This window comes from Sminthopsis crassicaudata, chromosome 3, assembly GCF_048593235.1.
Source record: "Sminthopsis crassicaudata isolate SCR6 chromosome 3, ASM4859323v1, whole genome shotgun sequence".
Lineage (NCBI taxonomy): Eukaryota > Metazoa > Chordata > Mammalia > Dasyuromorphia > Dasyuridae > Sminthopsis > Sminthopsis crassicaudata.
In genome coordinates, this window is record NC_133619.1 from 27,444,168 (window position 1) to 27,460,172 (window position 16,005).

General features: G+C 32.5%; 1 protein-coding gene across 1 annotated transcript in view; it reads right to left on the reverse strand.

The window, feature by feature from the left end:
• LRRC34 (leucine rich repeat containing 34) overlaps positions 1-16,005 on the reverse strand; it is a 38,204-nt gene that overhangs the window by 3,744 nt on the left and 18,455 nt on the right. Inside the window, exons 13-14 of the mRNA XM_074298165.1 lie at positions 4,627-4,713; positions 510-585 (exon numbers count right to left, since the gene is read on the reverse strand). The gene's annotated coding sequence lies outside the window, so the exon portion shown is untranslated. The remainder of the gene's footprint in view (positions 1-509; positions 586-4,626; positions 4,714-16,005) is intronic.

Consider the following 16,005-nt stretch of genomic DNA (forward strand, 5'->3'; position numbering starts at 1 on the left):
TATTCCTTAAAATAGGATACCTGATGAGCTTTCAGAGAGCTATTTGTTAATTCTTATTTGACAATTCTTATTTGACACCTTTTGAACCCAAGGTAGGAGGCAACCTTTGGTTTCCAGTGGATTATCAGCTTTGGAACACAAAAAAGGCATGAGTGATTTTACATGGTCTGCCATTCAGTGATGGCTGTTTCCTGTTTATCCACATAGCTCAAAATGAAAGGGTCTGCTCAAGGAAAGAAGTGGACAGATGAACACCTCTGTCTATATGAACCAATCAAATCACTGTAGTCCTTCTCTTTAAACTTCAACTTCAAATATAGATTAACAGCTTTGCTTTGAAAACAAAACAAAGCCTGAAAGATGAATGTTCTCTTAATTTCAAAGGAAACTGGCAGTTAGGCTGGGCCGGTGAGCAGTGGCATCAGGGCTTTGAGAAAGGACCAAATTGGCTGAGCCCACCTTATCTTAAGAACAAGGAGTACATGGAAAGAATGAGGGGGAAGACTTACCTTAGAGAGAGAAGTTGAGATGATTGATTCATCCATCCTGTGGGGAATGGAGTCTCCTTCCTTTCTTCCCTCCTATCTAATAAATAACAGGATTTTCATTGAGCTAAAACAAAAACTTCCTGAGGTTGAAAAATTGAAACTCAAGCCATAATCAGTTTTCTTGGTTAAGTGCTATTTAGAAACAAAACTCATGGAAAATGTTGGGTAGACACAATCCAGTGTTTAATTCTTTGAGATAACTATGCTTTGTTGTGCAAGCTAATGTAAATTGACCCTAAAATGAAGGAAGGGAAGCCTCTTGTAGAATTGGAGTGATAAGAAGTCAGGGTATTGATATGTATTGTGTAACTATTTCAGAAACACCAACAAAAATATTACCTACTGTGGGCCCCACCTCAGACACTTTTAATAGCTCTGGTACTCAGAACAAATCACTTAATTTCTATGAGTTCAGTTTCCTCATCTGTGGGCAGAGATGGTACTAAAACACACTGCAGGATTAGTATGAGGAAAAGTTAGGTCATATAATGCAATAGAAAGAGTTCTGGGTGAGGAGTCACGATCTGGGTGATCTTTAAAAATTCACTTAACTGCTGTAGACCTCAGTTTCCTTGTCTGTAAAATCAAGGGGTTGGACCAGACCTTGAAGTTCCCTTCTAGAACAAAATTTATGATCCTTTGTGTGTCAACATACTTATACTTGGCAAGCCTTAAAGCTTGATAGTATATTTACAATAATAGGGATTCTTGTTATTATATTTGCATGTATTATAATAATTGACATTTGTGTCAAATTTTAAAGTTTATAAAGCAGCTTGTATATATTATTTCACTATAGTTATTATTCCCATGTTGTATTTGAGGAAACTGAGGCTAAGTGATTAAATGATGAATGTTAAAGATGGCATTTCAACTCTTAATTCAGTTCTATGAACCATGCCATAAATAGGTAATAACATTTATGAAAAATGACAACTGACTTTTTCTGCAAATGATTATTATATAGTTTATGTTACTAATGTTTATTGATTGTTTAATTCTTGGTAAGTAAGTGTACCTATATGTTTAACTTCATACTGAAATTCATTTTAGTGTTGACACACATTTTGGCACATGAAAATTTCTTGGTGTTTTATATGTAATTTTTGTATATTGAATTCAGTAATGCAAATGAATTTATCATCCACTATTATTACATGATGTGATTTAAAAAAAAACAAATTATGTAACATGAGGTGGTGATAAAATGTTTTAGTTAAATTAAGGAAGAAAAATGGGGAGACAGTTGTGAGAAGTCAGCAGTTGGCTTGTTCTTAGAATATGCTCTTTGAATCCCATCCTGTGTGCTGTTTAACAAGGCAGGCTCTCCTGTGTTACCTTTCTCTATGTAAGCTTCTTGGAGACAGGGAGAGATTCACTTGCTTATATCTATATCCTTAACAGTTGGTATGGTGCCTGGCATATAGTAAGTATTTAATTATTCTCATTTGTACATTTTCAGTAAGATGCAGAACCTTTTAGCAAACTGTTTTACTCAGTGGTATGCCAGGTGTTATTTGGTAAATATTTTTAGTCTGCGTATCAGTCATCTGAATAACTTTTGTTAGTGTATCAATCATTGAACAGTTTTTCTTATTTGTGTGGTGGGCCAAGTTGTAAATCTCCAAGACGAAACCATACTTGTCTAATTAAATAGATGCTCCAGATACCAGTTAAGTTTTGGGCTTCTCACTTATATCACTAATATTAGGATATTAACTGATTTGATGCCAGTATCTTGTTTTCATGGTGCAACAACAAAAATACATTCAACCAGTTGCAATTTTTTTCTTAACAAATATATATATATATCAAGGATTTTCTCCCAAGTTAAAATATATTGCACGTTATTTAAATCTATTAGCTTTAAGAACCTGTTTTATATAGTGAAGATCTATGTTGAGTCACAAGAAACTTGGAACTTAGATGCAAAAGATAAATCTGTTGATTGATTACAATCTTGATTGGTTTCAAAGTAGGAAACCAGCAAGGTTGGGGTGATTCCTCCATGTAAAATAAAATTTCTATTCTCCTTTAAAAACTCAAGCAGATCAAAATGTCATCATCCATGATCCAATAGTCAAACTGAACTTTTGGCTTCTAGACTAAGGATGAAATCTCTTGCAAGAGGGCAGCAAAACATGTGTAATTTTTTATTGAGAATCATTTAAGATGAAAAGTTATCCTTGGAGATCTTGTGGGGATCGAAAATCATTTCTATTTCTTATGAATGCAAGTGAGTATATTGCTACTTTATTTCTGAATCAGACAGGAGGGGGAAAAATCGTTAAAAAGTATTCTGGCCTTGAAGAAAAGAATTCATTACAAAAAGAAAAATTAAGTTTTTCTTTTCACCAATGAGCATTAAATTTAGTTGAGTGAAAAAATTTTGTCAAGCAGTGGATTAGTGAACGCAGGGCAAAAAATTACCAAAAATTGTCCCCACTTGTAAAAGCCTACAAAGTTATATAACAGATGTTCCGGATTCATTTCTTTTCATCACTTAGACTTCTTCCTGGAAGACCCAGGCCTAGGGAACACTTCTGTTAAGATGCTGCCAGTATGGAAAAGGGATACCAGGGCAAAAAAAGTCCAAGCATGCTGGCCAACTATTGCAGAAGGCAAGGGAGAGTGGTCCTTTACAACAGAAAACATTAATAGCCAAATTTCAGATAATTTAAATAAGCATAATCTTAGTTAGCAATCATTTTTGAAAGTTATAATACTGATTCCTGGGAAAGTGATAAACAAAATTCCAAATCATATGATCAACACCAAAAAAGCTTCATTTTTATGAATCTGACCAAAAATATTTTTGTTAGGATTGTTTTTAACCTGCACTTAAAAAAAATAAGTATTTCTTCATATTTTTTATTTCAATAGGAATTATCATGTATTACCTATAATCATAGTATCTATGACTTCATTGGTATTGGATCCATACCTTCTTTGTAATTTAGGGAATTGCTCAAGGCACTGAGAGGTTTGAGTAATTTGGCCCCAGGTCACCCCAGCAAGCCATCCCCTATGCAAAGTCAGTTTTCTATCTACTACACACAGTTGCCTCTCAGTTGCCTGTTTCGATAGTATTTCTCCTCCCAATCTTTCCAAGAAGCTGAGGAATAAAAGCAAAATCAGCACATTGGCCAGTTTCCTAAATCTTTTAGGATATTCCATACCTATGGGGTCCTCTCCCCAGCTCTGCAGAAAAAGCAGGAAAGATGTTCCGTTTATATACTTCTTTGGGTATCTCTGACACATATCCATAGCTGTACTGTACCCCTGAAGCTGGAACTTTGGCATTTATCTTTAGATACTATACTTGATGGGGTCAATACATGAGGCCCAACAGAGAGATCACAGCCATAAAAAGAAAAGCCAAATAAACCTTGCAGCCATGATGTCTTCTTTCATTGCCTGTAAAAAGTGGAGAAACTATCTAAGTTTTTAATACCTTTTGCAAAAAGGGAGGTATTGAGAATATAAGAGATTTCCAAGAAGAAAGGATCCACACTTTCACAAATTCTGGTCTTCTAAGGAAAAGAGAAGTTTCATTAAGGCTGAAGAGCAAAGTGATAAAGAAGCTTTGAAGTTTGGGCATTTTTAAATGAAGTCATATGTCTCTTATAGAGAGAAAATAAAGGGCTAATTGGAAATAGTTACTTGAAGAGGAGATTGCAAGATGATCTGAAATGAAAATGGGAATGCTGTGACATTGGAGGTCCTGCAGGGCTGAGAGAGGAGTTAGATCTGGAGTTAGAAGAGGCCATGTCATATTAGGAAAATCCTTTCCCTAGGCTGAGTGAAGAGCCTTCTGTGTTTTCAGTGTCTTTAGCTCACAAAGTTAGGATCAAATGAGATAATTATATAGTGTTTTTGACAGCCCTAAAGGCTTTGTGAATGTCTATTACCATGCTTTCTAGGAGTACTGAGAAATTAAGGGTTTTGGTAAATACTTAATAAGACCTGAGGACCAACTCCAGTCATCTTGGTCTGTATCTGGTCACTGGATCCAGATGACTCCAGCGAATAAGGTGACCTTGCACAGCCCTCTTTCACTTCAATCCAATTCACTTACATGTCATAGTATCCATTCCATCTGCTTCAGCTGTCTCTTGGCAAGTTGAAAATGTACTGCTTCTTTACCAATGAAAGGCTCTAGTAACTGCAAAACACCCCATGAACAGAGGCAGATGTTATTTCTGCCCAGGTACAGGAATGATACAGAAAAAAAAAACAACAACAACAACTATATATGGTACCAATATGGGATGTAATGGTTCTGAAGGGCACTGGAACAGAGTATTGGGCAGGAATCCAGATAACTGAACTTTACATTTCCCAATATGAAGAAGCTAAGTCTGTTTTTCAGTCTAGTCTTTCAGCAGTAAAGGGAGGTCATGAAAATAATGGAAAAAAACTTCCTTCTCAATCTCCCCCTCCCCCACAAAAAAGATTGGTATACCAAAAACATCAAGAGAAAAGATCCATCTGCCATTTGTTTTTCCATTGCTTTGAGTCACTAACTTTGACTGAAGATGATGATAATCCATGAATCCACTGTATCACTAGGGAAAGACTATTGGTGTAGGAAAAGATGAGTTTTTACAAACCGGATGAGACTTGAGATCACTGCAGGCATTGTATATTTTGTCTATTTTAGACTCGTTCTTTTCAATTCAGAATTCAGGGTGTGTCAGTAAATAATTGCCCAACATATGTATTTTGGACACATGCAAAAACATTGTTTATCTGCTGCATTTTTCAAGAACTTCTTTTCTCTTTTCTCTTTTTTCTACTGAGAGATTTCTTCTTTGGCCATGGAGCTGAAGTGTTTTAAGGCTTTGGAACAGGCTGTATAATGCTTGGATGATTGTAAGGATAAAATGAAGTCAACTGTGTAAGGGCCTTATAAACATTAAAGGTGGTGTTTCAGTGTCTGTGATTACTATCCTGACCTTGGAGAATATCTTCAGCAAATATGTCTTCCTATTGATAGTGATACGCAATGATTGAGTATAATTCTTCTCTGAGCCTCCCTTCCATTTTGACTTCATTTTTTTCATTTCTTCCTTTGATTTAAAGCATGAACATCAATAGGAATATAGTTCAGTTACTCTTTGTATAGAGTATAAGAGTACTCATATACAGTGCATCAGTGTAACTATACATTTGGTAACTAAATTCAGCCCCTTCTGTGGTAGAGTGGTAAACCTGCTCTTGGAATCTTACATATTTTGTACCAACAGTTTGATGTTTGTAAACAGTCTAAAACTGTAGTACTTGAAACACCTTTTGCCCTTTCCACCCACTCAATTGTAATCTGAGGAAATAAGAGAAGCTCACACAGGTATTCTGTTCCTGATATTTAGCTGGTGGGTGAATCCTCCAAATCTTTTCTAATTTGCAAGAGAACTTATATTCCATTGGCATTACTTTTGAAAACTGGTATCAACCTTGATCTCCAAGGAGGGAAGCATCAAAGAACTTCTTTAGAAGAAGATAACATGAAATTAAAATTATTCTTCAAATCATTTATCTGGATTTGATTTTGGAGTTTATGTCCCTCTGTTCTTTGTGCTCTAGTTGTGTACTAGACAAGGAGTAAGTTCAGGAACAAAAGATAAGGAAATTCAGAGTAGAAATTTGTAGTGAAATGACTAGGGGAGGAGTCACAAACCAAAGGAGAGCCTACATTTTATCTGCAGAACTCAGTAGATTTATAGTATCTGTCGCTAACAGCAATCTATTGAAATGCCCAAGAGACGACAAATCAATAGAACCAAAGCTTAGTCAGAACTTGGAGAGTGGGTCAGTGATCAGTCTTCACTCCAGATCACATCACTTTGGGAATATTGACAATAGGCCCCCATCCTGCACTGTGGAAAAAAGCAAAAGAGCTTTAAAGATAAAAAACAATTCAGGCTAGATGGACATGCTCCCCCTCCCCACCCCGAAGTGTGCATAGCCCAACATTAACAACATCTAAGGTCAAGAAGCAGGATGGAGAAATAAACAAAATAATTCTTCCATAAGAGTTATTATGGGGACAAGGGAGCTCAAAAAGCAAATGAGAATGGTTCAAAAATATTTACAAACAAAGCTTCAAAGAAAACTGCAAACTAGAAACAAATCCAAGAATTCTTGGAAGAATTTAAGAAGAGCTAAAAATCTTAAGAGCCACATGAAAAAAAAAAAAAGCTATAGAAGAAACACGTAAAGAACTTGGAAACTTGGAGTAAGAAATACAAAAATCTTATTCAAGAAAATTCCTGGAAAATTAGAATGGATTATAAAGAGAAGCTATTGACAACATGAGATGGGGGGGGGGGGGGAAATTAACAATAAAGTCAAAAGACTGAATAAATAGAAGAAAATACAAGGTATTTCAAAACAAAACAAACAAAACCCGACAGACTGAAGAGAAAGGATTTGAGAATCATGGGACTACCTCAAAACCATGACCTAGACATATTTTAAGAAGTCACAAAAGAAAACTACTCAGATTTCTTAGAACCAGAGAGCAAAGAATAAATTGAAAGAATCCAGTAGTCACCTTCTGGAAGAAACTACCAAAATAGAACTACCTACAATAAAAACATTCAAGACTACAGGTCAAAAAAAATTTTTTTAATGCTGCAAGGAGCTAGAAACAAAGAATTTAAATTCTATGAAACCATCCTAAGAACACATAGATTTAGTAACCACCACCATTAAAGAAGTGGAAAGCCTGATATATTATATTCCAGAAAGAAAATTATCTCATCTCACAACCAAGAATAACTTAGCCAGAAAAATTTAATATAATCTTATAGGAGGAAAATGGATTTTTAATGAAACACGGGACTTCCAAACATTCCTGATGAAAATACTAGAGCTTCAAAAAAACTTTACATACAAATACAGGAATTAAGAATCATCAAAAGTTAGAACATGAATGAGCATCATAAGGGACTAAATAGTGTTTACATTGTTTATGTAATCATGATAAACTGTTTACATTTTTAAATCGAGAAATTATATACAAATACCTTGAGAACATTAGCATTATCAGGACCCAGAGAAGGAGTCTACTTGGATAAAAGTCTTTTGTTTTGATAATATTAAAAAGGATGGAAAGGGTAAGGAAGAGGAATATTGGAAAAGGAGTGAAAGAGGAAGAATGGGGAATGTTTCATAAATGAGGTATGGAGGGAATCTATGCAGTAAGAAAGTAGAGGGGGAGTAAAAAACACTCAGGCTTCATTTCTCATAGAAGAAAATACACACATACAGAGTTGGATACTGAAATATATTTCACCTATTGGGAAAAGGAAAAAGGCTTAAGGGAAGGGGAGAAAGAATAAAATGGGGGTTAAATTGAGGAAAGGACTAGTCAGAAGCAAAATAAACTCTTAAACAAAGGGTAGAAAAAAGAGAGGGGAAAGATAAAAATAGAATGGAGGAAAATAAACAGCAGTCATTCCTGAGTGGGAATGGGATGAATTCACCCATGAAACATTAGAATCCAACATGTTATTTACAAGAAAACAACTTGAAACAGAAAAAATACACATTTGAAGGGCAGAAACTATTATACTTCACCTGAAATAAAAGAAGCAACAGCAAAAATAGACTTGATTTTAAAAAATAGTACATTTTGATTAAATGTATCAATGAATTAATATCATTATGTATTATATATGTATATTAATGTATATGTGATATATGTATGTTAATGTCAATATGTACTAAATGGCATAGCATGTGAATTTTTAAAGGAAAAAATTTATAGGGAGAAATACAGTAAAAATATAGTAGAGGAGGGATGTTTCAGTTTTTTTTCTCTGAGACCTAGATAAATCTTAATAACAAAAAAGAAACAAGAAACCTAAATGGAACTTTAGAAAAATTAAGACATGCTATTCCACTGGAGTATACTGAATGAAAAAAGAAAGGACCATAACTAATTTTTTTTTAGCTCTTCATGGTATCGTCACAAAAATTAACCATATTGTAGAGTTTAAAAGCCTCACAAAGACAGAAACTCAGAAATAGTAAATGCATAATTTTCTAGTCATTATTCAGCAAAAGTTACATTCAGCAAAAGATCATTTGAGGAAAGATCAAAAATTGGAAACTAATTCAAATCCAATGAATGGAAGAGTCAAAGAATAAATCAAATTTGAACAGTAATTTCATTAAATTACATTAAACAATGAAAAAACACTAAAAACTGTGAGATGCAGTAAAGCCTGATGAGGAAAATTTTTATGTCTAAATGCTTTTTCCAGGATAAGAGAAAGCACAGATCAATGAATTGGGCATGCAACTAAAAAAGCTAGAAAACCAACCAATTTAAAACTTTCAATTAAACAACAAACTAGAAATCCTGAAAATCAAAGCAAGTTTAACAAAATAAAAAAACAATCATTAATAAAACTGAGATTTGGGGAGGTTGAAAACCAATAAAGTAGATAATTTATTAGCCAACTTGATTTAAGAAAAGAAAACCAAATTTCTAGCTTCAAAAATGAAAAGAGTGGGTTCTGAACCAATGAAAAAGAAATTATTGAGATTCTTTCCAGCCACATGCCAATAAAACTGATAATCTAAATGAAACAGATGAATATTTACAAAAATAAAAGTTGCCATATTAATAGACCAGGAAATGAGTCCTTAAGTAGCTCTATATTAGAAAAAGAAATTCGAGCAATCTATAAATGAACTCCTATGGGGTGGAAGAATCATTCCAGGGCCACATGGATTTAAAAGTGAATTCTACCAAATATTTAAAGAATTCAATACTACACAAACTGTTTCAAAAAATTGGAAAAGAGATCTTACAAAATTTCTTCTTTGACATAAGTCCCTAAACTCGGAAGTCAAAACAGAAAACTATACCAATATCTTTATTAATTTTTAAAAATTTTGAACTTAAAAAAACACACACACAAAAAGGAATACTTTCACATACACAGTACAATATAAAAAGGATTTGATATAAAACCATGACTTTAGTTCCTAGGTTTGTTTTGGTATACTATATGCCATTATTTTAAATGGAGTATCTCTCTTCTTTCAAGATTTTGTTGGAGGTATGAAACTGCTGATAATTTAAATGTGGGTTTATTTTATCTGCTACCTTATTAAAATTATTATTTTCACTAGCTTTTTAATTGAATCTTCAGGATTTCCCAAGTATATTCTTATATTTTCTGCAAAAGAGATAGTTTTATTACTTCATTGCCTATTCTAATTCCTTCTATTTCTTTTTCTTCTCTTATTACTATTGATAACACTTCTAATATTATATTGAATAATACTGCCAACAATGGATATATTTGTTTTCACTCCTGATCTTATTGGGAAGAACTCTAGCTTATCTCTATTGTAAATAATGCTCGCTGATGTGGATTTAAGTAGATACTTCCAATCATTTTAAGGAAAAATCCCTTTATGCTTTCAAATATTTTTAATAGGAATATTAAACACAATAGTGTTGTATTTTATATCAAAAGTTTTTTCTGCATCTGTTGATATAATCGTGATTGTTATTTTTTGTTATTGATATAATCAATTATGTTAATAAATTTCCTTATTTTAAACCATTCTTGCATTCCTGTTATAAACCCCACTGGATCACAATGTCACAGTGTATAATGGTGTGGTCTCCTAATAGTATTTTATTGAGGAGTTTTGCTTCCATATTCATTAATGAAATTGTTCTATAATTTTCTTTTTCAGTTTTTGTTCTTTCTGGTTTGGGTAACAAGTGTCATTTTTTTCTTTCATAGCAATGGCTTGGTAAGATTCTTTCTTTGCCTTTTATTCCAAATAATTTAATATTGAAATTGATTGATCTTTAAATGTTTGGTAGAATTTACCTGTAAATCCATTTGGTCTTTTTTCTTTTCTTAGGAAGCTCATTTATGACCTGTTCAGTTTCTTTTTCTAAAACAGATTTATGTAGACATTCTATTTCCTTTTCTGTTCATCTAGGCAATTTGTATTTTTTATAAAATTCTTCCATTTCATTTAAATTATTAAAATTGTTGGCATATAATGGGACAAAACTCATAATTTTTTTCTTTCTTCACTTTTCATCATCATTAGTAAGAGTCACTTTTTTCATTTTTAGTATTAGTGATCTGGTTTTCTTTCCTTTTTTCATAAAACCAGTTTCTAGTTTTATTAATTAACTGGTTTTCTCATACTAAGTTTTATTAATCTCACCTTTAATTTTCAGAATTTCCAACTGAGTGCATAATTTGGGGATTTTAAATTTGTTTGTTGTTTTTTTAAACTGTATATCTAATTCATTGGGCTACTCTTTCATTATTTTATTTATGAACCATTTGGATTTTCCATTATTTACTGCTTTTGCTGCATAACTTTTGATATTTTCGTCTCAATATTGTCATTCTCTTGAATGAAATTATTGTTTCTATAATTTGTTCTTTAACCCAAATATTCTTTAAGACTAAGTTGACTAGTCTCTGTTTTTTTTTTCCCCAATAGTATTTTATTTTTCCAAATACATGTAAAGATAGTTTTCAACATTCATATTTGTAAGGTTTAATGTTCCAAATTTTTCTTGCTCCCTCTCTTATTTCCCTCTTCCATGAGACAATAAGCAATCTGATGTAGGTTAAATATATGCAGTTCTTTCAAACATATTTACATATTTGCCATGTTGTGCCAGAAAAACCAGACCAAAAAAAGAGAAAGCCATAAGAAAAAGCAAACAAAAAGATGAAAAAAATACTATGCTTCAATCCACATTCAGTCTCCCTTGTTCTCTCTCGGAATACAGAGGGCATTTAATCTGTTTCCATGCTCCCTTATTATAAATATAATTTTTATTGCACTGTGATTTGAAAAGGATGCATTTAACATTTCTCATTTCTGCACTTAACCATAAAGTTTTTATGCCTTAATATATGATCAATTTTTGTAAAGGTACCATGTACTGCTAAGAAAAAGGTGTATTCCTATCTATTCCCAGTTCTCTCCAGGTATCTATTGAATCTAATTTATCTAAGATACTACTCACCTCTTTTTGTTAGATTTATCTTTTCTGAGAGGAGAAAGGTTAAAGTCCCTCACTATTATATTTCCATATATTCCACCTATAATTCATCCAACTTTTCCTTTAAAAATTTAGCTACATATAGATTTAGTATTGTTATTGGTTTATTTTCTTTGGTACCTTTTTATCATAATGTGGTTTACCTGTTTTATCTTTTTATTTAAAAATATTTTAGATTTTGAGACCATGATTGCTTCCCTGCTTTTTTTTTTAAACTTCAGCTGAAGCATAATAAATTCTTCTCCAGCCCTTTAATTCTGTACGAATATCTCATTTTTAAATGTGTTTCTTTAAAACAACATAATCAGATTCTGATTTTTAATCTATTCTGCAATCTGTTTCTGTTTAAATGGGTTTCATCCCATTCCCATTCAAAATTATAATTACTAGTTGGATATTTACCTTCATCTATTTTTCTTTTCTATTATCCTCATCCTTTTTTTTCTTCTTTTTTAAACTTCACTCCCACGGGTCTGATTTATTTCTACCACCTCCCTAATTCACATGCTTTTAAAGAATCTCTCACTTAAAAAGCCTTTTTCTTTACCCTCCAATTCCTTAAACTATGGACTCTCATAAGAATCCCTCCTTTATCCTCTTCCCCATCCTCCCTCCTACTTGGTGTATAATTCTCTTTTTAAACTGTCCCCTCTCTCCCTCCTATTATAAATTTAGAAGATTTTTATACCCTTCTAGATGTATACGTTATTCTCTCAGTATTGATGAAAATAAAGTTTCAACACTATTTGCTCTCCACCCAACCTGCTTCCACTGTAACAGTTCTTACATTCACACCTTATATGAGGTGATTGCTCAATTTTACCTTTCCCTATGCAATTTTATTTGTTAGAATCATCCGATCACCCTACGCTTTCTATTTATGCTCTTTCAAACTACCCAAGTAATAACATTCTTAAGAGTACTAATAACATTTTCCCATATAAGAAGTAAACAGTTTGACTTCATTGAGTTCCTTATAATTAGTCTTTAATGTTTACCTTATGTTTCTCTTGGATCTTATATGTCATATTTTCCATTGAGTTCTGATATTTTTATTACAAATACCTTGAAGTCTTTCAATGTATCAAATATCCATTTTTTAAAAAGTATAAAAAATGATTATACTCAGCTTTGCTCATATATTTTTCTTGGTTGCAAACCCAGATCATTTGTTTCAAGCCCTTTCCATTTGAATCTTTTAATGTAGAAGCTTCTAGATGTTGTGTTACTTTGACTATAACTCTACAGTATTTAAATTGTTTTTTCTTGTTGCTTGTAGACTCTCAGGTATTTAATCTGGCAGCTTTGAAACTTGGCTATGATATTCCTATGAGTTTTCATGTTGGGATGTTGATGGATTTTTTTTTTTCTATTTTTATTTTATTCTTTCATTCTAGAACTTGAGGACAGTTTTCTTTAATGATTATTTATTGAAGTATTTTATCTAAACTCTTTTTAAAGAATCATAACTTTAAAGTAGAACAATTCTTTTATTGTCTCTCCTTGATCTATTTAGATAAGTTGTTTTTCTAATAAAATTGTTTAACATTTTCTTCTATTTTTTCATTCTTTTGATTTTGTTTTATTATTTCTTGGTATTTTATAAGATGATTAGCTTCTCCTTGCTCAGTCCTAGTTTTTAAGGAATTATTTTCTTTCTTAAATTTGTGGATTACATTTTATAATTTGTTGATTTTTAAAAATAATTTTCTTGGAATGCATTTTATTTTTCTCTTAATTTTCCCTAAATGTCTCTTATATAATTTTTAAAGTCCTTTTTAAGCTCTTCTTCCTTAAATGTTTGGATTGCATTTTCTAATTTGTTGAGTTTTCACAATTTTCTTGTAATGCTTTTATTTTTCTCTTAATTTTCCCCAAATCTCTCTTATTTGATTTTTAAAGTCCTTTGTAAGCTCTTCTAAGAACTCTTTTTGGACTTGTGATGATTTGACATTTTTCTTTGAAGTAGTAGCTTTATAAACTTCATTTTCTTCTTTATCCTTATAGCAGCTGTCTATGGTTGGGTTCTTTCTCTTTTGCTTACTCATTATTATTTTTAGTGGCTTATTATTATGATCAGGTTCTAGCCCCTACTTGTGGGGATGACGCCTCAGACTTTAAATTTTTCATACTGTTACTTTCTGAGCTCTGTTTGGGATGCTGACTTTGATCATCCTTTTCACCCAGAGCCATGGCTAGGGCCTTCAGCCACACTGTCCCACAAAGCTTTGCTCCCTAGTTGTCTCTGGTGGCTACAAACTTCAGCTGTTCTTTCTGTCTTGGAACTGAAACTAGGTACTCCACTCTCCTCTTAAGTGTCCATGGCCAGTGGGGTCCATACTCTCCAGGCATGTGTTCTTCCTCCTCACCCACAGCTGCAGCTTGGAACCATGTCTAATTATCACAACAGCAAAGAGTTCCTGAAGCTGAGACTGCAGCCAGACCCAATTGCTTCCACAGCTACTTGTTTGTTTCAGGGGATCTGCCTAGCGGTATTTGTACTTCAATTGGGCCAAATGTCTCTCTCTGGTCTTTCTTGAGGTCTTCTCAAGTTGTCTTAGGAAGCCAACTGCTTTATCCAGACTTTTTAACTATTTCTGTCACTCAAAGTTCTCTTTGAGGTGATATTTTGTTTTATTTGTGGGAGAAGTTTGGACACTCTGGTATTTCCTGTTTTAATCTGCTATCTTCCCAGAATCATCTGTAAACCAATATCTCTAATAAGTATTGATGCAAAATTTTAAATACAATATTGGCAAGGAGACTAGAGCAAGATATCCCAAAGATTATATACTATGAGTGGGCTAAATTTATTCCAGAAATGAAGAATTAATTGAATCTAAGGAAAACTATAAATATAATTGCCTGAATAAAAACAAAATATTGATAGAGTAAAAAAAAAAAAACAAACCTTTTGACAAGATACAAACGCTATTCCTGTTAAAAACATGAGAAAGCACAGGAACAAACAGAACTTTCTTTAAAATGATTAGTGTTAATTTAAACACTGTAATGGAGATAATCTAGTCTTTCCAAAGAGATTGAAGGTAAAGCAAGATGCTCATGATTACTATTACTATTTAATGAAGTGCTAAAATTACTAGCTATAGCAATTTAAGAAGATAAAACAAAGATCACTTTTTTTTTTGCTGATGCTATATCGATTTACTTATAAGAGTCCTAGAGAATCAATCAACTAGATAACTAATAGAAATAATTTCAGCAAAATTGTGAAGTAGAAAACAAACATAAATCATCACCATTTCTGTATAGTACTCACAAAAATTCAGCAGGAAGCAAAAAACGAGAAAAGAAATTCCAATAGGAATACTATAGAGTGTATAAAATCCTTGTCATCTACCTGTCAAGACACACAGGAATTATATGAATACCCAGTTATAAAGTATTTTATACAAATAAAGACATTTAAATAATTGGACAAACATTATGAGTTGGCTGAGGCAATATAATGAAAATATTACATGAATTAATTTGCTTATTTAATTCCATATGTATTAAAACTACTGTTTTTAGGAAAAGAAATAATAAAATTCTTCTGGTAGAACAAAAAATCAAGAATTTCAAGAAAACTACTGAAAAAAAAGTGGAAAAGAAAGAGTTAGGGGTTGGGGAACAGGGTGGCACCTAGCAGCACTAGATACTAAACTATCCCACAAAGCCATAATAATTAAAACAATTTGGGACTGGTTTAAAAATAAAGATTAGTGGTATAGATTAGGTATGTAATATGTAGAAAAACAGAATAGCTTAATGTTTTATAAACACAAAGAACCCAGCAATTGGAACAAAAGATTATTCAACAAAAACTAGAGGAATTGGTATAGATCATCTCGCACTGTAAGACGTTTACCAAATGGGAACATGATTCAGATGTGAAGAGTGACTTTACAAACAAATTAGAGAAGCTGTAGAAAGTTACCTGCCAGATTCATAGATAAGTGAAGAGTTCATGACTAGATGAGAAACAGTTTATAGGCAGTAAAATGGACAATGCTGATTACATAAAATTAAAAAGTTTTCACACAAAATTAATGCAGCTAAAATTTGAAGCAGGAAATGGGGGGGGGGGTGAAAATCTTTGTAGTAAGTTTCTTTTATCCAGGTGTCAAATTTTAAGATATTTTTAAAACGTAGGGAAATTAAATTTATACGTGTCATTCCTTAGTTATACGTGTCATTCCTTAGTTGATAAATGGTAAAAGGCTATGAATAGGAGTTTTCATAGAAAGAAATCCAGGTTATCCATAGTCACTGAAAAAATGTTCTAATAGAGATAGACACATTAAAACCATTCTAAGTCACCACCTCAAAAAAGGAATGTGACAACTTCTGGAAGGGCTGTATCTCTTGGTTGCTTAGTGAAGT